Consider the following 27473-nt stretch of genomic DNA (forward strand, 5'->3'; position numbering starts at 1 on the left):
ATGTATTGAATTCCTGCAGTTACCGTTCAAACTAGCAATCCTACTTTTAACAACATGAAGAAGGGCAATAGCTACTTGGATAATTCCTCACAATTCTGTAAGATATTATGCTATTGACAAAAGGTAAGAACAGTCATTATCTATCCAACTCCATCCTAGTCAGGATATCAATGCATGCATTATTAGTCTCATGAGAAGAGAGAAGAAAGAACTGAAGCACTGAGCAGTTAAGATCTACCCAAGATCACCAGCAAAGAATGGCAAAGTGGGGAAAAGTGCACTGGACTAAGAGTCAAGACATCACAGATCTGGGAACCACTCTGGTACTAACTAGCTGAGTGTCTACAAAGATTCACTATTTATAGAATTAAAAGTTTGGCCCAGTTCAGCTACTCATAACTGTGGGCAGCAGATTCTTGCTGGACCTTGAGTCAGGAGTCCTCAGATAAATGCATCATCTATGGACTAAATAAAATAACAAATACATAATAAATAAGCACCAAAATAACACGCCTTGAGCACTGTTTATAGATGTATGTACCTCTAGTTTTCAATATATATTGAAGCTATTGTAAATAATAAAACACATATTACTGTTACAGAATATAGAATTCATTACAGATTTCTGTCAGTATTGCATGTATATCAACATATATGAACTGTATAATTTATATTACATGGGTGTTGGTAATAAAATAATCTCTGAAGGCTCTTCCAATTTGAAAATGCTACATTGTAAAGCCTAGGACAGATGACTTTGTGACAAAATCTAGGGCTCTTGGCCAGGCGTGTTGGCTCATGCCTGTAATCTCAGCACTTTGGGAGGCCGAGGCAGGTGGATTATGAGGTGAGGAGATCGATACTATCCTGGCTAACATGGTGAAACCCCGTCTCTACTGAAAAAACACAAACAAATTAGCCGGGCGTGGTGGCCGGTGCCTGTAGTCCCAGCTACTCGGGAGGCTAAGGCAGGAGAATGGCGTGGACCCGGGAGGCAGAGCTTGTAGTGAGCCAAGATCGCGCCACTGCACTCCAGCCTGGGCGACAGAGCAAGACTCCGTCTCAAAAAAAAAAAAAAAAAAAAAAAGTCTAGGGCTCTTCTTTCCATAGCAATGGTATTTAGACGTTTAGCCCTGGGGACCTTTGTTTAATCTCAAGCCCAAAGCCCAACATGAAATGCAGGTACAAATTGGTCCACTCTGTTCAATCAGGGTAAGTGTGAGTTTGGAGAAGAGGAAGGGGAGGTAAGGCCACGGGGAGCTCTGCCAGCTGGTCAACTTCTCTAAGAAACCCCCAGAGATCTGTGGAAGGGTTCCAAATTAGCCACTGACAAAGGGTTAAAGCTCATATAACTTCCAATACACTAATAAGGAAAACATGAATAACCAAACCAAAAAGAAACAAAACAAAACAAAACAAAACTGGATAAAGGACGTGAATAGGCAAGCAGTTACTAAGCATAGGAAATGATGCTAAATCCACCAAAAATCATAAAAATGCAAATACAAACAATGAGATTCCAGTTTTAGACAATCTTCTTGGCAAAAATTTAAAAGATGGAACATGTTCAAGGTTAATGAGAGTGTGGGGAATCAGGCATTCTTACATACCATTGAAAAGAATAAATTTTGGTTCACTTTTGGAGAGCTATTTCAGTAGGTATCAAAATGGAAATACACATACACTTTTGACTTAGCAAACCCATTTTAAAAATATATCCTGCAGAAAGTTTCAACATTTCATGAAGATAATTGCACAATGATATTTGCTTTTAATAGCAAAACAAAGGAAACAATGTTAAATACTAATCAGTAGAGAAAGGACTAAGGGAGTTATGGTTCATGTATCCTATAGAATTCTATGACATCATCAAAAATACTTAGACCCATATATATTATTATTTTTAGAAATATATCAAGCATACATTCTTAGGGAAAACAAAGAAGCAAGATGCAGAACAATGTATATACTACTGTGTGTGTATACATATGCACATATATACGTTTATAATACACAACAAATTCTGGAAGGAGATATACCAACTGTTAGTGACTTCCTCTAGAGAGAGGAGTTGAAAACAGTTTCACTCTTTAGATATTTCTGCATAACTTGAGTTTTTACTCGAAGAGGAATCACTTTCATAATTAAAAACCAAGAAGAACATTGCACTGTATAGCCTGCTGCCTCTCTACATATAAGTTGCTTGAATGAAGAAACTAAAACCTAAGTTAAACTTTAAGTGCAAGACACGATTCTGAACCCCACTTTTGTTCCTTTTTGTTGATTGAGACTATAACATTAAGGTGACAGGCACGCTTTACGAAAAGGTAAGCACTTGCACATTCTGAAGACAGAAAACATGACATACTTCTATGGTGGAAAGAAAAAGGAGTTTAACAATAATAAAAAAAAAGATTTAGTAACGATAAAGAGCTTCCTTAAAATAGCAAGTCACCGTTAAAATAATTAATAGGGCAAGGAGGACACAGGAATGGAAAGCAGTGAATGGCAAAGCTGAGACATTTGCAGTGATCCCCATGTCAAGCTTCAACAATTCTTGCAAAAAATATCTCTGAGGAAAAGTGGGTCAGCATACAAGTCCATAACAAGAGAGCTTTAAATTTTAAGTGGTTTTGTATCCATCGCGAATGTAAAGGTTAAACAGGTATTAAAAGAGCAGTAATTCTTTCTGATTAACTTTTTATCCAAAGATAGAGTAAAAGGTTCAAGATGAAGTCAAGACTTTATTAGTTACAGAAGAGGCTGTGAGAGTAAAACTCTTAACTGGCTGAGTGAGAGCTTCTCTTTATTTATTTTTGAAGCTAAAGGTGATGTAGAATTGGAATGTTCTTGCTGCGGCAGGCTGAATGAAAACACGATAAAAGGCAGGTGACTAATTCTGGATTATTTTTATTATTGAGAAGATTTGGCTCACACTGAAGAGGCAAGAAGCAAAACAACTACACACATGGAGCTGAACTGGCAATTAAATAATTATTCATCACAAATAGTTAATCACCCTTTTAAGTGAAGAGGGTGGAACCCACACTGCAGCTGTATTTTAAGATACTGAGCAAGAAAATTCACCAGCAAGTGACAGAGTTCATAAAGTTTAAACACAAAATCTAGACAGAGGCTTCATAGACAGTGAAATCTCCCCTCTCTTAGCATCGTTCTCTTATTCCTATTCAGCCTCTTCCCAGCGTGGGCTTCCCACGTTGTTACGAGTGCTCCACAAAGCCAACATATGGCTACATTAATTAGGTCTCTCTAAAGTGTTCCTGGACACCAGAAACTACATTATCTGTTTCTCTCCCCGCACTAAGCAGTACCCAAAGCCATTGTACCCCATACGATAAGAAGTACATAAAAGAACTGTAGTATGTCTAGGGCAGAGCCACCAGGATGAACACAGTTAGAGCTGGAAACCTGACCTGTGAGGAAAGATAAAATGAACTTAGGATGTTGAGACTGAAGAGATAGCAGCTTAGGGAAGAACAAAAATTTATCTTTGAAGATCGGGAAGACATCTTTGAATGTCTCAACAGGCCTTATTATGTTCCCAGAGTGGGCTAGATTTATGAGTCGCATTGCCTATTAAGTGGTAATTTGATACTGAGAAAGTATCAAGAAAGGAATATCAAGAGTATAGGCCCTGCCTGACTGCCTGAGTTCAAGTCTGAGATCGCCTTATATCTGCCAACTTGAACTAATCAGTAAATCTAAGTTTCCATTTTCTCCCCTATTATATAGAATGGGCCAGAGTGCCCGTTTCATAGGATGAAATGCACTACCGTAAATATTCACTATTAAATTTGTCATTACTACTTATATTTTATATGTCATGCAAACATTCAGTGTCAACCACAGACATGCACATGTGTGAAGGATATAAAGTGTTCTTCCTGAGAACCTGACATGAGTCAGGCCCTACACCAGGAGCTGTCTTGTAAGTTTTCTTACTTACTCATTACCAACAAGATATTCCCATTCTCCTGGTGAAAAATTCAGAAGGTTCAGAGTTGTAAAGAAACTTGTCCAAGTTCATAAGCAAATGCTTTCATCATGGAGTTCAATGTGAGCTTAACTCAACCTCAAAGCATTTTTTTTCCCACCAGAAGGAGTTCTGGGAAACACAAATAGAAAAGTTATAGACCCTTCTCTCAAAAGCTTCTCATGTAAGGAATATAATACATACACATATAAATGCATGGGTATATAAATTAATGTATGTCAAAAAGTGAGCACAGCAAGGAGTGACTACTTCCAACTGGGGAGCAAAGGGAATCTTCAGAGATTAGATGACGTTGGAACTGGCCATGTAAGATTTAGACATAGAGATGTGGGAAAGGCATTTCAATGTAGGGGACAGCATGAGGAAAAGCAAAGTCAGAAAAAGATGGGAGCTTTGGGGGAACACATGGCAGGTCAGGATGGCTAGAGTGTAGGATGTGTCAGATGAGATCGAATAATCTGGGTCAGATGCAAGGCTTCAATCTCTCCAACTCTTCTGTATCTAGAAGTCTAGAAGATTCTGAGATTTTGATCTGTAGGAACAAACAGTCATTAGGCAGCACGGGCGGGATGGACTGGAATAATGGCAAATGCCTTTCTACTACTTTAAACATATCCCAGTCCTCTTGTGTGGGATGCATTACTTCCCTCAACCTATGAAGTAACAGACTTAGGAAGAACACTTTAATCACTTCTAGCAAATCCATGACAAAAACAGACTTCTTGCCCTATTGACTTCTGTCCTCCCCTGCTGTGTTAAGTTACCAGAGCCTACAGTAACCAGCTGCATACAGCCCTGCTGTGTTAAGTTACCAGAGCCTACAGTAACCAGCTGCATAGAGCCCTGCTGTGTTTGTATCTGCAAGAAGGAGGAGGAGGAGGAGGAGGAGGGGAAAAGAGCTGAAGACAATTCCCTCTAACAGCTATTCTATTCATTGGGAAGAAAATAAAACCAACAAATCTGTTGTCAGGGCAGAGTCTGTGGAGATGCAAGCCTTGAGTTCCTCCAATTTTAAAGTTAGTGGAAGTTTTATGAGGGAAAGATAGGTCATATCAGGGGGCAGGAAACGGGATGAAGAATGAGATACCTGGTTCAATCAGAAGGATGTTTTGAAGACTATGAAGAAGGGAGGACTGCAATGGGGTCTGTATAGAAAAATGGAAAGTATCCTGGCCTAGGAATCGGAAGGCTGTGATCTAGATCTATTTCTCAAAATAATTATCAAAAAGTTGTAGATAAGAATGATGGTTTCCAGCTGCATCCATGTCCCTACAAAGGACACAAACTCATCCTTTTTTATGGCTGCATAGTATTCCATGGTGTATATGTGCCACATTTTCTTAATCCAATCTGTCACTGATGGACATTTGGGTTGATTCCAAGTCTTTGCTATTGTGAATAGTGCCGCAATAAACATACGTGTGCATGTGTCTTTATAGCAGCATAATTTATAATCCTTTGGGTATATACCCAGTAATGGGATGGCTGGGTCATATGGTACATCTAGTTCTAGATCCTTGAGAACAGAAAACCAAACACCGCATGTTCTCACTCATAGGTGGGAACTGAACAATGAGATCACTTGGACTCAGGAAGGGGAACATCACACACCGGGGCCTATCATGGGGAGGGGGGAGGGGGGAGGGATTGCATTGGGAGTTATACCTGATGTAAATGATGAGTTGATGGGTGCAGCACACCAACATGGCACAAGTATACATATGTAACAAACCTGCACGTTATGCACATGTACCCTACAACTTAAAGTATAATAATAATAAATAAATTTAAAAAAAAAAGTTGTAGATAAGATGGAATTGGCTAGCAGAGGAAATATGGTTCAAATCCAGTGTGTCTTTCTACTAAATCATGTAGTAGGAAATGCAGACCAGGCTCCTATTTGGAACAGGTAACACCTTTCACTCTTCAGGTCATGATCTTAACTAAACATGGTTTCTTCATGCTCATCTTACTTTCTGCTCTGGGAAACGATGAGGAGAGTTGGAGAGATGATGAATACATGGTGTGTGGCTAGAAACCACAACACTTAGGGAAAAAGTTCCCCTAGTTACTTACTCATGATGTTGCTTCCATAGCTCCCCTATTGCCAAAGACCTTTCAGGAAATGCTTGTAATGGATGGGTGGTGTAAAATAATAAAATGGCTAGGCTTTCCTGTACTTTTGGGAAAAAGGCCAAAATGCTTAGCAAGGCCTAAGTCCTTGACGGCTTATCTCTCCAAACTCATCCTGCATCATGCTTCTCCCTCAGTCTCTGAGCTCTGACCACACTGGCCTTTCAGTTCCTCAAATCAGCATGCTGCACTGTCTGGAGATGTCTAAACTCCTACTCACTCCTCATAGCTCAGTGAAGTATCACTTCCTTAGGAATGCCTGTCTTAATCTCTGTCTAGGTCAGGTTCCTGTGTTTTAATTATCTTAGGACAATACTCCTTTGTTTTAAAACACTCTGTCCATCTCCCGTTTTACAGAATAGAAACTTCTTGAAAGCCGGCCACTTGTCTGTTTTTGCTCACCACGGAATCTCCAGTGCCTGTCATGTGATAGGCTGTCAACTGAGATTGGCTGAATAACTGAATAAACATTTTCTTCTTCAAAAATAAGATGTACCCCACCAACTGTCAGCATAGAGGAGTAAAAGGTTAAATTATCTAGTTGGTACAAATTGAATCTATATGTTAGCCATTGATATTAATCAGACCACTGCAGAAAACACATATAGGAATAAAATACATATTATTGATTTGTATTTATATTCTCTTAATATTATCTTCTAATTTTAATTCACAGAATCTGGCACAGGATCTCTAGGCTTCAGAGCCTGGTGGAACCACTGGATGGAATAGGATAGAATCTCTGAATCCCCACATGGAATGTACTGGCTAAACACTCACAGGGGATTTTATCAGACAAAAATAAATGGAAAAATGACTTTTATATCCCCTGTTAATAAATAACCACAAGATTTGATTTGGAAAATTGTAAGAAAGTATGCTAATACACATTAACTGATGACGATGGTGATGATGATGAAGATGATGATGATGACGAAAGCGTGACAGAGACTAGCTAAATTTGAACCAAACTAATTCCTCTTCTTTTGGGGGTATACAAGGACCCCCAGAGGTAGCCCTTCTCAGCCTGTATTAGTTGATATCAAATTCTTTTTTGTGCTGAATCTCAAATCTCCTCGATGGCTTTTTCTAACAAATCATTTTTCTAACACAAGGAAATGGATTTGAAAAAGATCACTTTGTTTTCCATTTGTCCCTCCTTGCCCTCTAATACGAATCCAGCTAACTATCAATTGGGAGCAAGACAAAGGTAGGAGAGTCACTTAAATTGCAGTTTCAGAATATGTCAGAAAATTTGAGAACAAAATACAAATTCACCTTTTATGCTGGTGATACTTTGGGGACTGGCGAGTTCTCCTTCCTACAAATGAGCCATTCAAAGTCTGACTTTTATGTAATATTTATTATTAAACGATTAGAAGTAAAAATACAATGCCCATGTCTGTGCCTTGCTTTTAGAAATTCTGATTTTATTGTTCTGGGGCAGAGATTTGGGCATCAGAATTGAAAAAGAAAATTCTCCTGGTGATTCTAATATGCAGCTAGAGTTGAGAACCAGTGAGATACATCTCTGTGTAACTATCAACTGTCAATACAAATTATCCATGTAGAAATATTGTGCTGCAGGGAACAAAGTGCAATATGCTTACAAACAGACCTCTCCGAAACAGCTCCTCAAATCGGGCTAAATTCATTGCCTGAAGAAAAGCATCCTTTCTTGCCATGATTTCTGCTCTTTATTAAAGCATCCTAAGTTGGAGATATGAAGAGGCTCAGTGAGGCAGTCCTGGCTGGAGGGAAACTAAGGCAAGGATTCGTGTCCTCCAAAGGAAACTACATACAAAGTCACTTCATTTACCACATAGAAGAAGCCCAGACTCCCTTACAAACATGGGAATATGAGCTCCACAAGGGCAGAGACTCAGGTACCTGGTTCCCACCTACAATACTGACCCTAGCACCTAGGGGCACACCTTCTTAAAGATTCTTTCACTGATATTAAACCCAATTAGATGGGAGGCTAGAAAAGCCACCCATTTACCATACAGAGAGAGGACAGCTTCCAAGAAGGCCTGGATACCCTTCTGCTAATTAATAAAGCACATACACTCCCACATGAGTAGGCTTTACTTCAAGGACAGGCTGGTGGCTTATTCTTATGTCAGAACATCATTGAAATGATAGGTTAGATCCCTGATGTGGGTCTCAATTTTGCTATCAGTATAATGAGAAAGTGGCCAGGCATGGTGGCTCATGCTTGTAATTCCAGCACTTTGGGAGGCTGAGGCGGGAGGATCACCTGAGGTCAGGAGTTCAAGACCAGCCTGTCTAACACGGCAAAACCCCATCTCTACTAAAAATACACAACTTAGCTGGGCGTGGTGGCAGGCACTCATAATCCCAGCTACTAATGAGGCTGAGGCAGGAGAATCGCTTGAGCTCAGGAGGTATAGGTTGCGGGAACAGAGATTGTGTCACTGCACTCTAGGCTGGGAGACAAAGCAGGACTTCATCTCAAAAAAAAAAAAAAGGGTAAAGGAGAAAGGGAGGCTTGACTAATCTTTATAATCTCTTCCTTCTAGATTGATATATACAAAGTAACCTCTCTGGGCCTCTAGTACTGTCTGCCAGCCCCTCTGACACTGACAGCCACCACAGCTGGGCTTCCTGTGATGTGGACGGGTGCCCACCAGAGGGACTAAAGGCATACTGACTGACAGTGCACGGCCCTGTCTTCTTCCCTTCTGTGGAAGCTTCAAGATTCTGTCTCTTTTACTCTTCTTCATAAAAATCTTCCTTCATGCTAAAAAGTGAGGAGACTTTAAACTATATCCAGCATCATCTTAACCTCTTACTCTCCATACAGCTGATACTTACTTAAAGGCAGTGCCTCCCAGTATTCCACAAGTCTTGTGATCAGGGTGGGTGACTGAACAGAGAGAACTCACTCTGATTTTACTTTCTTTACTTTTGGTTTCAATCACATTATGAATGAGTGGGAAAAAAGAAAGAGTAAATTAATCTAATGTATTCTTACTTGTTTTTGTTATTTTTACCTTTGCCTCACAATCAACCAGGTTTGTTTACACCTAGAAAAAAAACCGTGGGCTTGTAGCTGGTTTGCACTGAACTGCACTGCATCAGAGAAGCCGGTCCTGCCAGCTGAACAGCAGTCCTTTGAGAGAAGAGGGAAGGGGGCAATTCTAAAATGCTGCCAGTGAAGATTTTACTGGGACCTAAACAGAAAGGTAGGATTTGGATTGTTGCTTCTCACCGGCAGCAAACCTGGGATGTCCAGCACAATCTGAGGAGGAGGCCGTGAGCTTACATTAGGCAGGCAAAGGCGGTGAGTATGGTGCTGCTCCCAAGAGTTGTAAATGTTGACTGTCACAGGCCGAATCCATCTGATTGGAGCTGAAACTAGGAAGGATGAGAAACATTTCTCCAAGCGGGAACCATTCCAGGCGTTCTCTCCTTTCCTTCCCTGTTACACAAAATCTTGAAGGGCGTTAAGTTGTTAACTCGTATCCTGTCCTACAAATCCTGAGAATAGGATACACACGATTAGGCTACACATGGCAGCGCTTGGGCAAGAGAACAGAACCAGGAGGACGGCAGTGGGAAGGAGGATGACCTGGTATAGTAGCAAAAACGGGGCACTCGTTGGGTTCAGAAGACCTCAGGGTCTGTGTTGTCTCAGGCACTTGCTTGCTAGAGCTCATCCATTCCAACACTAATGGAGCATCTACTATGTGTTAGGCACCAGGTAATGGCAGGGGATTTAACAGTGTCCTCAACACAACAGGGGGACAGAAATTTTCCCTGTCCTCAAGGAATGGGATGCAGACAAACAAAACCAAAATCCATACTAAAAAAATAACAGGTGCTGTGAAGGCAGACATGCAGCATGCTCTGAGCAGGGCATATGAACAGGACAGCGCAGTCTTACGAAGTCAGAGCAGGCTCTATGGAAGAAGTGAAATATCCGCTGAGACCTGAAGGATGGCAATGTACTAGCCAGGCACAAGCCCAAGACGAGTGTTCTAGGTACAGAAAGATCACACACAAAGGACTAAGGATAGACTAATCATGGGGCAATGGAGAACAAACTGTAGTTCCATGTGTTTGCATCATAGAGGTAAAACAGAAATGAGGCTGGAGATACAAAAGCATTTCCTCTCAGTCATTTAATTGCTGGAAACTGTTCATTCAGAACATACATCAACAACACACGGCCAGTGACAGCGATCACATAAACGAGAGATGTATAAACGTGAAGAAGTTTAGCTTTTATATACAGAACAACTAGAGACAGAGCACTGGGAAGAGGGGCCCATTGAAGAGTTTTAAATAGGGAAGCAACAGAATGAGGTTTGAATTCACAAAGACCATTCACTTTTCCTTTAGGAAGCCATTCAGCGGTAAGAGGCAAGCGTGGAAATGTAGGTGGCAGAAGGGCTGGACAGAACGCAGAGTGAGTGTGCACTCATTTCTCCCAGAGCAGGACCTTGATCTGCAGAATGACCATGTTCCTGAGAGGCAATGGCTGGTCTCTAGGGGCTCTTCCACTCTGAGGCCTACATTTCGTGATTGCTGACAGATTGCAAGATACAAGAAAAGTCAAAGGTAAGTCACCTGCTTGTCCATTATGTTTTGGGGCTGCGGGCAAGGCTTCTGCCTAAGCAGGATTAAGGTTTTTTGACTTTTGAAGTCACATAAATCTAAAGTGTCTAAAGTATTTTTCTAAAGTTTTTTTTTTTTTTTTTTTTTAAGACTTTTCTACTTGGGTCAATTAAGTTGGTCAAAGCAGTGGAAAACACCATTGCTACCTTGAATAAGAAAAGCTGAATTCTACGCTGTATGCTAACATTTTTTTTTTTTTTTGAGACGGAGTCTCACTCTGTCACCCAGGCTGGAGTGCAGTGGCATGATCTTGGCTCACTGTAATCTCCACCTCCTGGTTCAAGCGATTCTCCTGCCTCAGCCTCCCGAGTAGCTGGGATTACAGGTGCCCGCCACCACACCTGACTAATTTTTGTATTTTTAGTAGAGACAAGGGCTTTACCATGTTGGCCAGGCTGGTCTCGAACTCCTGACCTCAGGTGATCTGCCTCCCAAAGTGCTAGGATTACATGCATGAGGCACCGTGCTTAGTCTGTATGTTAACTTTTAAAACATACAACACACACACATTTATTTATTTAAAAATTCAGAAATTCAACAGGTGTAGAAGGGTACAGAATGAAAAGTAAAACTCTTTTCCAGAGATAATCACTAAAAGATTGAGTAATGCTTATATAGGCATGTATCAGATTGCTTATACATACATGCCTGTATAAGCATGTACACACACACACACACACACACATTCACATATAAACACTCACGGTCGAAGTTTTTCTTCAAACACAAATCAGATCCTTTATGTCCTATTTTGCACCTTGTTTTTTCTTAAAATAGTTTTTTAAGGTGTCTTTTATTAGCATATAAAGATTTGTCTTATTTTTCTGATAGCCTCCATGTTATTGTATGCAGTTGCCATACTTTATTCTCATAGTCCTTTTATTCTATCATAAAAATGTTGCAATGGAACAGAATGCCTCTGTGCTTTTATGCAAATATACCTACTGTCTGAAATGGAGTTGCAGGGTCAAAAATAGTACACACTTAAAATTTTGAAAGATAGTGCTAAGTTTTGTTTTGAAAAGGTTGTATTAATTTGCACTCCTAGCACGAGCTCATGCGAGTACATGCTTCCCATACTTTTGCCAATACCGAGCATTGAACTTGTAAATGCTGGCTGGTCTGAGAATGAAAAAATAGTATTTTAAACTGTATTTCTTTAAATAAGTTGAACATCATTTCATTGGTTCATTCATTATTTTTATTTCCTCTTCTATGAATTGCCTGTTGATAGGTTCACTCTTTTTGTCTAATAAATGATTCTTTTAAAAGCAATTTTTATGAGATTTTTAAAATATATAATCAAAATCATTGGCATCAATGTTGATTATTCCTGTAAACATGAATAAGTCCCCGAGCCGGTTTCCAACTTTGTGAGGATTAAATGAGAAAATGGGTTTGAAAGCACATCGAAAGCTGGACAGCACCATAGACACATAATTCTTGTATATTATGAAGATTTATTTACATGAATGTTTCGAATCATTGTACATGCATAATCTGGCCATACCACATGGCAGAATGAGGTAAGTGCTTACTGTCATAAAGTATAAGACCCTTTAAGGGAATCTGAGTAGCTCTTTTTGAATTACATGTACAGGCTTAGTCAACTTCTCAAGGCCAGCCCCCTAGGCCCAGCTTTCCCGATATTCAGTTCAGTGTACTTTCCACTAAATCAGACATGTTATAATAACTGTTCAACAACAACAAAAAGGGTTCCACAACATTGCAATAAAGTGACTATCGCAATAAAGTGAGTCACACTTATTTTTTTTTGGTTTCCCAGTGCACAGAAAGGTTATGTTTACACTACATGGTAGTCTATTAAAGGTGCAATAGTATTACGTCTAAAATAACAATGTACATACCTTAATTAAAAAATACTTTGTTGCTAAAAAAAAAAAAAAAAAACCAACAACAACAAAAGACTCACTAAGGATGAGGTAACACATTCAGTAAAAATAACTGAGGTTAGTGGCCACAGACTGGGAGGAACAGCAAGGTCTACAGGGATGGAGTCAGCAGGCACAAGAGCAGCCACAAAAACTGAGAAGGGGCCTCAAAGACTGATGATGCAACACGGGCAGTCAGCATAAGTTAGACCTTGATTCATTCTGGTCTATACTATGTGGGAAAGATGAAGAAAATGGAAAAAACAAAAATGAAATGAGTGCTGGCAAGATTCACAGGAAATGACTAAAAGGTTTAGAGCTGACAGGCTGTGCTGCAGGGTTGTAGGAACCGGAACCATTTAGCCAGGATGTGATCATTTACCCCACTGCTACCCCTTTGATGCTTATACAAAGGGTTCTGTAGTCAGTGATGTCATCCTTGTTCAACTCAGTACAGCCCCCGAGTCAAGAAACACTTACTTGGCGCTTACTGTAGGATGCGATGAGAAACAAAATATCAACCCTTCCCTTGGGAAAAATGTATAGCTACTGAGGTATGTGACAAATAAATAGGTAATTTAAATACAGTCTTCTGAATGCTATGATGAGGAAAAGAAGAGGATGCTATTATTAGATGATGGGGAGGATAAGGTACAAGAATCACACATACTCTTGAGGGAAAAGTGATGTCTAAATGGAGGCCTGAAGGAAGAGAGTTTTTGGCTAGGTGATGGGGATGGAGATGGGAAAGTGACACATTCCACCAAGGACAAGTGTTTACACAGCCCCAGGCATGAGATAATCCCTCTGTTTTGGGTGTGTGTTTAGGTATGTGTGCACAACTGGGCGTGCCTGTGTGTACATGTGGCTATGAGCTCTTCACATGGTATTGTGAGGAGTATGAACTGTCTCTTCAAAGTAATGAAAAGTCACTGGAAAACACCGAAGGAACTTGCCTCATAAATGAAAGAAGATATAAAGGAAGCCAAATTATTATATCAGAAATTGGTTAATAACTGGATAAGAGAGGAGACTGAAGGAAGAGGAAGGATCCAGGCCAGCTCCTCTGCCTTTGGTTGGAGCAACAAGGTAAAGCCATTCATGGAAAAGGAACACAGAGAGGAGCAGGTTTAAAAGGGAACACCCTGGGCTCTGTCTGAAACTGTTGCATTTGTGGGCCTATGGGCCTGTCTATGAAGACTGCAGGCTAAAATGATAGATACATATCTGGAGCTTACAGAGAGATCCCGTCTGTAGATTTTGGCCAGAGAGTTCTCAGCACACAGATGATATTTGTACTCATGGAAGCAGATGAAATAACTTAGGAGTACAGATTGAGACAAGAAGAGAGATTAGGGCAGAACTCAAGAAAAATGGTGAATTTAAGGAATGAAGAGAGGAAATCTATTAAAAAGGGTAGAAAGCTGTATACAGTGAAAGGAAGAAAACCCAGAGCGTATGGTGCTATAGAAGTCAAATGAAACAAAGAAGATAGTGTCAACATCTTTAAATGCTGCAAGGGCTCGAGAATGATAAGGACTGAAAAGTCTTCAGTGTATTAAACATCAAAGAGGTCACTAGTGATATTCAGAAGTGTGGTGTAAGTGGAGAGGTGGGGACAGAAACTGAATTACAGGGAGCTGAACTGTGGGTAGAGCAAAGACAATAATGCCTAGATGCGCGCGCGCGTGTGTGTGTGTGTGTGTGTGTGTGCGCACGTGTGTAAGAGAGAGATCTAAAGTTGTAAAAGAGTTTGTAATTTTGATTTTTAATTTACATTTAATTAATTTTTCAGTTAATGTAGGAGTTTTATTTTAAATCTAAAAATGCCTTTTCTATAAACTTTAAATTTTCTTATAATTGTAGATTCATGTGAAGTTGAAAGAAATAATGTAGAGATCTATGTATCCTTTATCCGGTTTCCCCCAACAATAACACCTTGTAAAACTATGGTACAATATTACAGCCAGAATATGACATTGATACAGTCTATCAATCTTATTCAGATTTCTCCACTTGCCTGTATATATGTGTAAGTGCATGCAGGTATGTGTGTATTTGATTTATGTAATGGCACTGCCTGTATAGATTAATGTATCTGCCACCATGGCGAAGATACAGAGCAGTTCCATCACCACAAGGATCCCTTCTAATGTCCTTTTATAACCATAGCTACTCCACACCCCCAATTCCTAATCCCTGACTTCTTGCCTCCCATCCCTAACTCCTGACAAACACTAATCTGTTCTCCATTTATACAGTGTTGTTTCAAGAATGTTATTTATGGAATCATACAGTATGCAGCCTTTTGCCTTTCCCACTCAGTATAATTCTTTTGAGAGTCACCCAAGGTGTTGCATGTAGCAACAACTCCTTCCTTTTATTGCTAAATCGTATCCCAGGGTAAGAATGTACCACAGTTTAACTACTCACCTGTTGAAAGACATCTGGGTTGCTTCCAGGCTGGGAATCTTACAAATATAGCTGCTATGAACAAATATTTGAGTAAACACAAGTTTTCATTTCCCTGGGATAAATGCCCAGGAGTGCTGCAGCTGGCTCACATGGTAGTTGCAGGATTCCTTTTAAAAGAAGAAATTCCCAACACTTTCTCTGGAATGGTTATTCCATCTTACATTCTCATCAGCAAAATATAATTGATGCAGTCTCTCCACATCCTCTTCTGCACTGACGTTTTTTCGTTTTTCGTTTATTTTTTTTGAGACGGAGTCTCACTCTGTGGCCCAGGCTGGAGTGCAGTGGCGTTATCTTGGCTCACTGCAACCTCTGCCTCCCGGGTTCAAACAATTCTTCTGCCTCAGCCTCCCAAGTAGTTGGGATTATAGGCACCTGCCGCCATGCCCAGGTAATTCTTTTGTATTTTTAGTAGAGACAGGGTTTCAGCATGTTGGCCACGCTGGTTTCGAACTCCTGACCCAAAGTGACCCACCTGGCCCAGCCTGCACTGATGTTTCATATCATTAGCCCTTTGAGAAAAGTAAGCCAAAACTGTAATGAGATAATTACTACACGCCTATCAGAATGGCTAAGATAAAAAGTAGTAACAAAACCATCATGGTACCTATTTGAGACATGTCAGTACACTGATGGTATCTAAAAGCTTGGGAGGATATGAGGGTGACTAAAGAGAAAATTGAGAAAGAAAATGATCCCAGAGAAACTGGACAACTTAGGAGTTAGGGAGAGTACAAAACAGCAAAGGTAACTGAGATAAAGGTAAACAGAAAATCAGGAGGCTGGTCCTATAGAAACAATGTGGAGATTCCTTAAAGAACTAAAAGTAGAACTACCATTTAATCCAGCAATCCCACTACTGGGTATCTACCCAGAGGAAAATAAGTCGTTATGCGAAAAAGATACTTGCACAGGCATGTTTATAGCAGCACAATTCGCAGTTGCAAAATCATGGAACCAACCCAAATGCCCATCAATCAAAGAGTGGATAAAGAAACTGTATATATACACACACACATACACACACATACACACATATATATACATATATATACACACACATATACACATACACACACACACATATATATATGAGATGGAATACTATTCAGCCATAAAGAGGAATGAACTAATGGCATTCATAGCAACCTGGATGAAACTGGAAACTATTATTCTAAGTGAAGTAACTCAGGAATGGAAAACCAAACATCATATTTTCTCACTGATATGTGGGAGCTAAACTATGAGGATGCAAAGGCATAAGAATGATACAATGGACCTTGGGGATTTGGGGGGAAGCATGGAAGGGTGATGAGGGATACAAGACTACAAATAGGGTGCAGTGTATACTGCAGTGATGGGTGCACCAAAATCTCACAAATCACCACTAAGAACTTACTCATGTAACCAAACACCACCTGTACCCCCAATAATCTATTGAAAAATTAAAAAAAAATCGGGAGGCTGGGGTGCCAAGGAAGTTGGGAGGGACAGTTTTGTAAGAATGAATGATTACCCTTCACTGAAATATCAAGTCAGGGGAACACTGATTATACTCATGGTTTTGGCAACATGGAAGTCCCTGATGTCCTCAGCTAGTCTATGAAGGGATAGGGGCCCAGTAGCAGGCAGAATGCTTGGTAGGAAAAGGGAGGCAGGATTTTTTTTCTTTTTTGACAAAAAACTTTTATTTGAGGTTCAGGGGTACATGTGAAGGTTTGTTACATAGGCAAACTCATGTCATGGGGGTTTGTTGTACGGATTATTTCACCACCCAGGTATTAAGCCCAGTACCCAATAGTTATCTTCATTTCTCTCCCTCCTCTCCCCCTTCACCCTCAAGTAGACCCCAGTGTTTGTTGTTTCCTGATTTTTGTGCACGTGTTCTCATCATTTAGCTCTCACTTATAAATGAGAACAAGCAGCATTAGTTTTTCTATTCCTGCATTACTTTGCTAAGGATAATGGCCTCTAGCTCCATCCATGTTCCTGCAAAATACATGATCTCGTTCTTTTTTATGGCTGCTTACTATTCTATGGGTTTTATGTACCACATTTTCTTTATCTTGTCTGTTGCTGATGGGCATTTAGGTTGATTCCATGTCTTTGCTATTGTGAATAGTGTGGAGGCAGCATTTCTAATATCCAACTTTCCAGAGTTTGGCTGTGAAGGAAGGGATAAAGCAATAGCTACAGGGAGCTGTGGAGTCAATGGAGGGAAAATATGGGCCAAGCTGGGGCACAAATGGATGTTGATGAGAAGAATCCAACTGGGGAGGATAAAGAATGGATGACCCATGGAGTCAGGGCACTCAGAAGACAGGGGGAAAAGGGACCAGAGACACATGGAGACCAACTGGCATTTGATAATCGGATGGGCACTAAAGGACAGAGAGGATGGGCACAAATTTGAGAGCAGAAGCTGAAAGAGTTTCTTCCGGCAGCTTTCATTTTCACTATGAAGAATGAAGCCAGGCATCCCTTGAGAAGGAAGGAGTAGGGATGGGAGAGAGAAGTCACAGTAGAGAATGTCTGAAACAGTTGAGAGCAGGGTGTAAGAATGTAGGCTGTGGTGGGGTCAAGACCCAGGTCAAGGCTGGTCACAACTTATAATGACATGATCATGCCTGGCTGTGTGTGTTTTTTATCCAGCAGCATTCAGCTGTTTTGGCAAGCAAAAGACACGTGGCTGGGTTCAGCTGGATCAGAATATTGCTAGGAGGGTATAACAGGAGAGAGAGGCTAGCAATTGTATTCATGATCTATTTGACAGAGAAGGCATGACATGACAGGTATCTTCAGGGTAAATCTCGATAGTCACAGTTAGCATTTATTAAACATACATTAGGAGGCAGATGCTACACTAGGCACTTAAACCACATAAACTCATTTAATATTCCTGTTAATTCAACATGGTAAGTACTCCCTTTTACTAACCTCCTTTTATAGATGAAAAACCTTTGCTTTAGAGAATTAAAGAACCTTGGTCCCTTTCACAATGTAGGAAGTAGCAGGCTCTGGGTTCAAATTGATATCTCTTCAATTCAAAGGTTCTGTACATTGCTTTTTGGCTTCCAGGTACATGATGCCTGAGATAAGTGGCAAGGATGGTCCTAGAAGTGACGAGATACTGAGTTTTGATTTTTGGATTTGATATTTCCTGATGTGAATTTGCGATTGTAGATAAAGTCTAATTCCCTTTAGTTGAAAAAAGTATTAACTGGTATTACAACATTATTTCCATCTAAGGCAAATGAATAACGACGATACTCTTCCAAGAAGACAGGATATACTGTGGGCCTTGGTACAAGAACATTGGAAGATCCATGTACAAAGATGTCCTTTTTCTGTGTTTCACCTATGATATGGTTTGGCTGTGTCTCCACCCCAATCTCATCTTGAATTGTAGTTCCCATAATCCCTACGTGAAGTAGAAGGGACCCAGTGGGAGGTAATTGAATCATGAGGGGTGACAGGTTTTTTTTTTTTTTTTTTTTTTAGACGGAGTCTCGCTCTGTCACCCAGGCTGGAGTGCAGTGGCATGATCTCGGCTCAGTGCAACCTCTGCCTCCCGAGTTCAAACGATTCTCCTGCCTCAGCCTCCTGAGTAGCTGGGACTACAGGCGTCTGCCACCACGCCCGGCTAATTTTTTGGTTTTTTTTTTTTTTCAGTAGAGATGGGGTTTCACACTGTTAGCCAGGATGGTCTCGATCTCCTGACCTCATGATCCACCCACCTCGGCCTCCCAAAGTGCTGGGATTACAGGTGTGAGCGACTGAGCCCAGCCAGGGGGTGATAGTTTTATAAGGGGCTTTTCCCTTTTTGCTTGTCTCTCATTCTCTCTCCTGCCACCCTGTGAAGAGGTGCCTTCCAATATGATTGTAAGTTTCCTGAGGCTTCCCCAGCCATGTGGAACTGTGAGTCAATTAAACCTCTTTTCTTTATAAATTACCCAGTATCAGGTATTTCTTCCTCACAGTGTGAAAACGGACCAATACAAACTTCATGCCGGAAAGACCAGTATAAATCATTTTCTCCACTCCCAGTCCTTGACACAGGTACTGTCCATAGCATCTCTGAAGAGTGGTCATCCAGTCTCTTTCCTTCCAGTCACAAAATGCTAGAGATCGCTCATGTGTCCACCTTCCTTTTAACTAAAGGTTCAGTCCCACATATGGCACTAGCCACTGTTCCAAACATAATTTTATTTGACATTCACAAAACCCCTATAAATAGTATTATAGCCGCTTTATGTAATGAATAAACTGGAAACCCTCTTTATTTCTCCTGGTGAGTTCTGCCCAGTGAACACACATAACACCAGTCTGACTTCCCTTTCACCCCAAACCCTCAGTGCTGTCAGTCTGAATCCAGTAGCGCCTTTTGGCACCAGATTTGTGCTCTTAGCACAACTTGATGAGGAGATTGCTCAATCTCCTGTGAAAGTGTGATCCATTGCCTAACAGCTGAAAGTGTCTCCTCCATTACTGGAATCAGCTGCCCAGCACTGGGATTACTGGAAAGAGCTGTTGTGATGAGAACACTTGATCACATATGTAAATTTTCTGGCATCTTCTGAAAGGGACAGTGGGCTGCATCTGATAAAGACATGGATCCAGAAACAGTGTAACGAGAATGAGAATGGCGGGGCGGGATCCTGAGGTGGGATGTTTGGAGCAATGGTCTTGAGGTCAGGAAAGTAGAAAGGAGGAACTTTTTCACTAGAAGGGAGAAACAAGGAGAGGAAGTGGACTTTTACTAACATTCCAGACTGAGTATAAACCTGGGGAGCATGTCCAGCTGGTTGGAGAACCTGGTAGAGAACAGGAGCCCTGAGCTTGAGTTCCTTCCCCAACTCCACAGATGATTCCTTTGGGAACGTCAACCTCTTTACCGAAGCCTCATTTCTCCCACTTGTGCTTATGAATTTGGATACAACGTGTGCCTCCTCCGTCACTGGAATCAGCTGCCCATTGATGGGAAGCCTTAAAGGAATTCCATTTGCTGCTTCAATTCTGACCTCACAGACATCATTATAGAATCATTTTGGATACTCAAGAGATTACAATGCTCCAAAAAATCGCTGTTCTCAGAGCTCCTGGAAACACAAAGGTTTGATTTCAGTGTTACTAAGAGTCCTTTAATCTGATTAACCGATTATTTGTATATAGTTTGGAAGAAGGGGAAGTTCTGATTTCTGTATCTTGTCAGAACTCTCCCTTCTTCCAAACTATTTATAAGTAAGTCCTATCCAGGCAGAAAACAAGAAGTGGCAGGAAGCTAACTGACGTATAGGTGCTCTAGTCTAAATGACAAGGTTTAGAGCCACACAGCCTTACATTCCAGTCATCTGACCAGCTCTGTGTTCCTGGGTAACTCCCTTAAGCCCTCTGCGCCTTCATTTCCTCATATATATATATATATATATATATATGTGTGTGTGTGTGTGTGTGTGTGTGTGTGTGTGTGTGTATATATATATATATATATATATATTTAATAAGAAAGAAGAAATCTGTTCATTAGGCTGAAATTTGGGTTGGAAATGGAAGAAGGAACTAGAAGTTAGCCAACACAGAAGATTCAGATGGACTTGAGAATTTTCTTCAAATACTTAAAAGGCGGCCAAGTGGAAGATGTATCAGCTGTCTTCTCTATGGACCAATGAAAACATGTTGTAAGGAAATAGACTTCTGTCCAAAAAGTAACTTTTTAACCTTTAGAGATTTCAACACAAAGAAAAGCTGCCTTGAGAGCTAGTAAATTTCCCATCATTGGAATTACACTTATTTAAAAAGAAAAAAAAATAGTTCATCCATTGCAAAATCACTTTGCAAACCCCATTGCAAAAAAAAAAAAAAAGTATTTTTGAAAAATGAGTAAATAGCCTTCTGTTTGTATCTTTTGTAAATTGCTCACGCGGTTACTTGGCACAAAATGAAAGCAGACCTCCATATTCCAAGACCGACCCATAGAAAGGGAACCAAATGGCACGTGTGATGAGTTTGAAGGGCCTTTGTATGTACCGTTCAGTGAGCCTCTGCCATCCTCAGATCTGTGTGTCAGCCCTGCACTGATGCACGTCCCTTCCTGATTTTCTACTGTCAATTGTACTACATGAAATAATCCATGGTCCACAACATCCACTTTACAGTTCGGTTTTACTGACTGAAGGAATATGTCTGCAACACCCCTATCTCTCAAGCACATTATCATCAGGTACTTTTTCAGAAGGGGAGGTGGCAAATTACTCCAAACTGCAAGAATTTCTATAAGTACACTAACATTCCTTAGTTTTTAAAGGGCATCTTTTTTTTTTTTCTTTTAAGTTGTCATTTGAATTCAAACTCTTTGGAAAACATGCATAATAATCTTAATGATCCCATTGACTAGTTTAAATTCAAATTGTGAAGCATTTGAAATACCATGCTGGCAGCACTTTCCATAAATTACTCTCAAATTCAATAGATCTCTACACACACAAACACACACACTTTTATAAGTATCACACTCAAAAATCTTTAAATTACAGTTTCTCATTGCTTGTCCCATTTATATTGTTATTTGGTGGATAAACTAGAGCTGTTGTGTCTGCTTACAAATTTCTGTATTATTTTTCAAAAAAATAATTTAGTAGCAGTCATAAATTTTTATATCTCCTCAGGGTAAATAGAACTTTGTTGCAGGGTTCCTGGCTTTGGTGTGAGTATGTGTTTGTTTGTATGTGCACATGGGTGGTTGGCAAATCAAGCCTGATTTTCTCATTTGCCTAAAATTCACTCTGTACACTGGTATTTTTAGGGAATTTCCTCACTTACCTCCCGATTTACTAGGTACACTAGCAATTTTAGGAAATGCTGCAAGACTGAACCAAAAAAGATCATTTCTGCTAGAAAGCCTATTTACCTACGATCTTTATAATGAGATCCTATCTACAGCAGGTTTGGATCAATTACACCTCCAGAATGTAATGATTAAAGGAAAGAAATATCTTTTAGACCTATGAGAGAAAAGACCCTATTTTCACTTTATTCCTAGTATCTTTCAGGAGTAAAATTTGTTCACAAAGCTTGCCAGCAAAATTTCAGCAACCAGGAACTGTATATAAATGAGCTGGGAAATATTCCATTTGTAATATAAGACCAAAATAAAGCAATACAGAATGCAGGCATCCTGCAGCAGAATTCCAAGCTTGTGCAATTCACAAATTTAATCATAACTTCCCTATGAGAAAAAAAAAATTTCTCCATTATTTTGAAAACATGGGTGTTCTTTGCTACTAAACTGTACCTGAAATTCATCTTCTTCCAGTGGAAAACAGTTGGAATATTTGATTCCACTTGAAACATCAATGAAATAGTAAAAATAAGATACTTGGAAATAATGGGAATTTTTGAGGCTGATTAAAAACTATTTTGGTGTGTTAACAGCCCTTATTTAAAGTTACAATTCATTGACTTCTGAAAAGGACAATCTGTACAAGCACAACTCTCTAAATTGCAAATCGTAGTTGAGTACTAGCTGGCTAAAATAGAATATCATTACGGTTTTAAGTAAGTTCATATTTAGAAACTATCTTACTAAAAAGATATTTATTTTACTTAAGAATGATTTCTGAAAGGCTAACTCAAATGTATAAATAAAAATCTATTATATCCAAGGGCCAACAGAAAATCTCTCCAGTGTTCTGGATGTCAGAGAGAAAAAATCACCAGTATCATCATCAACAAATATTAACAGAATGCCAGTGGAGTGTGAGGACTGTGCAAGGAGCCTCCGGGGATGCAGAGAGACAAAAGACATGCCAAGACACTCATAATCTATGTGAAAAGACAGGACCCTGACATGCTTAGATAAACAGTAGCAAAATTAGCCCCTCAATCTTTTACTACCCTGTCCATCCAATCTCCAAAGACAGTGCATCGACCCATTATGGCACTTAGAATAATTCCCATTTATCTGTTTGGCTTTCTATCTCATTCAAGCAGTGAGTTTCCCAGATACTGATGATTCTCTCTTTTGCAATTTCATACCCCCAATGCCCACTACAATATTTGAAATACAGATGATGCTCAGTAAATATTTATTGGATGGATTTCAATGACTGAAGGCCATTTAGGCAGGCAACTTAGATGCAGAGGTTAAAACAAACAAACAAACAAACAAACAAAAAACCTAGATGCATAGTTAGAAAACGGATGTCAGAGCCCTGTTTTAGTTTCTTGGCTATATGGGCTACCTTCTCTGGGCCTCAGTTCTCTCATATCTAATCTAGAAATAACACTTGCCTTGTAGGATTATTGTGAACATCAAATGAAAAACAACTATAAAAGTATTCTGGGTACACGCATTTAAGTATAAGGTATTATTATGCTAAATGATTGGTACAGGTGGTAAATGCTAAAGGATGTGTAATTAACATAGCTGGAAAGCAGGTACATAATTAAGTGAAGTTGCTTAATACCATCCAATGGTAACTCAGGGAATTGGGAGTTGTTATTCTTTCCTGAAAATGTCTGATCATTCTGTCCCATGTGAATGTACCATAAATATCAAATAATAAACTGATTGTTATATGATTTAGGAAACTCCCATGGCTCCTTTTTTATCTAGAAAACTACCGTCTTACAGGGTTTCAGTTGACTCATCTGCAAAAAGAGGAGCTTGGGTTGGAGAATCTTCAGTTTCTTCCAGTTTAAATGGCACGAGAATTGACTTCCACTCAATTCTACCAGTCAAATGAACTCAAACTGGCCAGCAGTACTTAGTGTTTCTTTCATAGCTTTTAAGGATCCACCTTATCAGAATAGGAGAGGCAGCACTAACGTGGCTTTTCCATTGGCTGTGTTTTCTTGTAGCTTCAAAACAAAGGAATTTTGGCCTTTATATTGAATTCCATTAAGATGCCATCAGAGGAAGATGACGAGTCTAAGACTATTTGATACTTTTGGAAAAAAGCCTGTTATCTTGAAGGTATTTTTTACCTCTCCCAACCCCAAATTTTCTGCAGAATAATGCACATATAATGAATGCTCAACAAATCCTTACTGAACAAGAGGCTGATTTCTTTTCGTTTGATCCTAGCAGCTAAAATAGAATTCAACATAAAAAAAAATGTTTAGAGATTGGAACTGTTCTCTTTCATTCTTTCCCCCTTATCCATTCCTACTCTACTTTCAAGGCTTTGCTCAAATGCTGTATCCTCTGGGAGGTCTTTCTCAATGCCGATCCCCTCCTCAGGCCACCGCAGTATGCGGCACGGCCTTTCCTCCGAGCTCTCACAATTGCCCGAATCTCTCACAGATAAGTTGAATTACTTTGCCTTGTGTTATATTTGTTCATATGTCTGACACTTCTCATTCACCTCAGGGCTCCACGAGAGCATGAACTAGTCTCACGCTGCATTGTATCCCCCATAACACTGAGCACAGTCCTTTGCACACAGAAGGTGCTCATTCAATGTCTCTTACCACTGGCAAATAATTCACTTTTCAGTTAAAAATATTCAAGGGACATGTGTTTAAACACTCACTTTTCCCAAGGAAGTGGAGACAGTCATCTCCTCCCTTTCCTAAATTCCCCTTTATAGGAATTCAGAAACACCCTCGAGAAAAATCTGACAGCACAATTTCACAAAAACAATCTTCTTCATTTTCTTTTACTTTGAACTTAATTAACGGTAATGCTTAACCTGTCACTGCTTAATTACATTGGCAAGTTGGTGGGGTTTATCGATCTGTGCATGAGGAGTTAATTCCAGAAGAGACTTTGACAAAAAGCACTTTATGGGAGAACATATCGTTATTTCAGCAGCTTTGCTGGAGTAACCTGCAGACACTGCCCAGCCAGACTCAGGCCAGTTTGGCTTCCTGCCACTTGTGCCAATTTCCTAATGATCTAATAGGAATGTATAATAACCCTCTAAAAAAACAAGTCTTCCTCTCTTTTTCTCTGATCTTAAAAATGAGATGACATCTAGCAGGTTAAATGTATCCTTAAAGGAAAATGCACCTGAGTTGTACAATGTCTTCAACAGTAATAGGGCCCTACTGAATGTCTAGCAAAATTGTTTAAAGCCAACACAGCGCTCAATAAACCTTTGTTATATAACTAAACATGGGCTGGGCATGGTGCCTCACATCTGTAATCCCAGCACTTTGGGAGGCTGAGGCAGGCCGATCACGAGGTCAGGAGATCCAGACCATCCAGGCCAACATGGTGAAACCCCATCTATACTGAAAACACAAAAATTAGCTGGGCGGGTGGTGCATGCCTGTAATCCCAGCTACTGAGGAGGCTGAGGCAGGAGAATCGCTTGAACCTAGGAGGTGGGGGCTGCAGTGAGCCTAGATTGCACCACTACACTTCAGCCTGGGCGACACAGCGAGACTCTGTCTCAAAAACAAAAACAAAAAACAAAAAACAAAAACTAAGCATGTAGTTTCTATATACCTAGAAGCATAGGCTATTCTGATCTGCATTCCATCAATCAGTGCCAATTATACATTGACAGATCTATAGCCAAAAGGCCTAATTTATTGCTATGGACTAAACTGACGCTCTTTATAAATTTATATGTTGAAGCCTTAATCCCAAAGTGATAGTATGTGTAGATGGGGCCTTGAGAATTAAGCTTAGATGAGGTCATAAGGATGGGGCCCTCATGGTGGTACTAGTGACCTTATAAGAAAAGACACTTAGCGGGCTTGCTCCCTCCCCACACACACCATGTAAGGACACAGTGAGAATGTGGCTGTCTGCAAGTCAGGAAGACAGTCCTCAGCAGAACCCCACCGTGCTAACACCCTGATCTCGCACTTCCAGCCTCAATCTATAAGAAAAGAAATCTCTGTTATTGAAGGTGCTCAGTCCATGTATTTTTGTTATGGTGGTCCAGGCTGTATAATATATTCATTTTTTAAAAAATGTACTCAATACTCCCTGAAGTGAGAGGTATTGCTTTGGGTGCTATTTTCAGAAATGTGGAGTAAGATTTGGAGGTAGATAGGGGAAAAAAGACACAAAGAACAACAGGAAAAAAAAATGAGCTTGCTCCTAAGGAGCTCATAGTCTATGTATTTGGGGGTGACATTATCTACCAGTATAAAGCAGAAATGGTAAAAGGTGAAAACAAAGGCAAAGATTAAACCAAGACATAGGTGAAAGCTCTGGAAGTACGGTAGGAAGTGCTTGTCTTCAGATGGAAGGGTATAGGAAAGGAATCTCAAAACAGGTGTAACCAAACTGGGCAGACCAGAGAGATGTAACAATAAGATTTGCTGACTTTAAAAAGAAAAAAAAAAAAAGGCCTATCTGATGACAGGACATCTGTTGGCATAAATTTATTTAAGAGCAAGGTAGAAGCTAACATTCAGAGTCCAGGAGCTCAAAGTTCTATTTTAATCCTACACAAATTCCTTGTTTTCCAAACCCCCTGGTTTTCTAAGCTTTGATTTTGTTAAATTGTAAAAGGGAATAATATCAGTCTCCACTTGTCTATTGGGGGTGAAAAATGAATGAATATGTGGCACTAGGAGAAAGTAAGATCTATCGTGTGACACATTGGGACAGGTCTCTTCCTCCCTGAAGACTTTCTTGTTGGATTCCTCCTTTTCCCCCCAAATCCTCCTATACCCCCTTCCACTAGTTCTTTCCTGAGGCCCCAACACATTTAGCGCGTTCCATTTTGTGGAGAAAATATGTGTACATGTGTTATGCTAAATAAACAGGATTTATTTAGATTATTGGCTTAAACTAGCATAAAATTATAGACATTGATTTTTAAAGGAATATATTTTAGAAGGTTCAATTTTATTTTTACTAACACATCTCACGAGCTTTATTAATATCAATTGCATCAAATATCTTTTAATATTATTAAAGAGTGTGTAAAGTAAAAATCACTTCTGAGGAAGATGTTTAATATCTTTTCCAAAATGACAGATATAATTAAAAAGTCATCACAGATGTGTGTTTGTGATTTTAAGGTTGCTTAAATAGTCCTCAGTGCAGCCATCCAATTGCAACATTCCAAGCAAGGCATTCCTTGCTCTTGTCATCATATTTCCTCATACTATAAATGTAGGAGACTGAATTTTAAAAAAATATAATATATATATATATATATATATATATATATATATATATATATATATATTATTTGAAGACCTACATAATACCAGGCCCTTGTTACTGTGAAGTATTCAAAAAAAGCACCTGTCTTGCTATAATGATGATGTCAGCCTTGGCTGGCATCCCCTTACTCTGCAGGGACAAAAGCAAAAAAAAGATCCAGGCAGTAGACTTTATTTAT

At 39.8% G+C, this 27473-nt stretch overlaps 1 protein-coding gene and 2 long non-coding RNA genes across 29 annotated transcripts in view; 1 reads left to right on the forward strand and 2 right to left on the reverse strand.

The window, feature by feature from the left end:
• The window catches only part of LPP (LIM domain containing preferred translocation partner in lipoma), a 723625-nt gene that overhangs the window by 79152 nt on the left and 617000 nt on the right, over positions 1 to 27473 (reverse strand). The gene's annotated exons all lie outside the window — the stretch shown is intronic.
• LOC114676211 (uncharacterized) overlaps positions 1 to 27473 on the forward strand; it is a 163210-nt gene that overhangs the window by 58816 nt on the left and 76921 nt on the right. The window contains exons 5-6 of the long non-coding RNA XR_013413506.1: positions 9187 to 9455; positions 10609 to 10735. This is a non-coding gene — a long non-coding RNA (uncharacterized LOC114676211). The remainder of the gene's footprint in view (positions 1 to 9186; positions 9456 to 10608; positions 10736 to 27473) is intronic.
• On the reverse strand, positions 16820 to 26466 carry LOC144338993 (uncharacterized). The gene is made up of 2 exons (XR_013413514.1): positions 25551 to 26466; positions 16820 to 18673 (listed from the first exon to the last, which is right to left on the reverse strand). It is a non-coding gene; the product is annotated as an uncharacterized LOC144338993 (long non-coding RNA).

This window comes from Macaca mulatta, chromosome 2 (genome assembly GCF_049350105.2).
Source record: "Macaca mulatta isolate MMU2019108-1 chromosome 2, T2T-MMU8v2.0, whole genome shotgun sequence".
NCBI classification, from domain to species: domain Eukaryota; kingdom Metazoa; phylum Chordata; class Mammalia; order Primates; family Cercopithecidae; genus Macaca; species Macaca mulatta.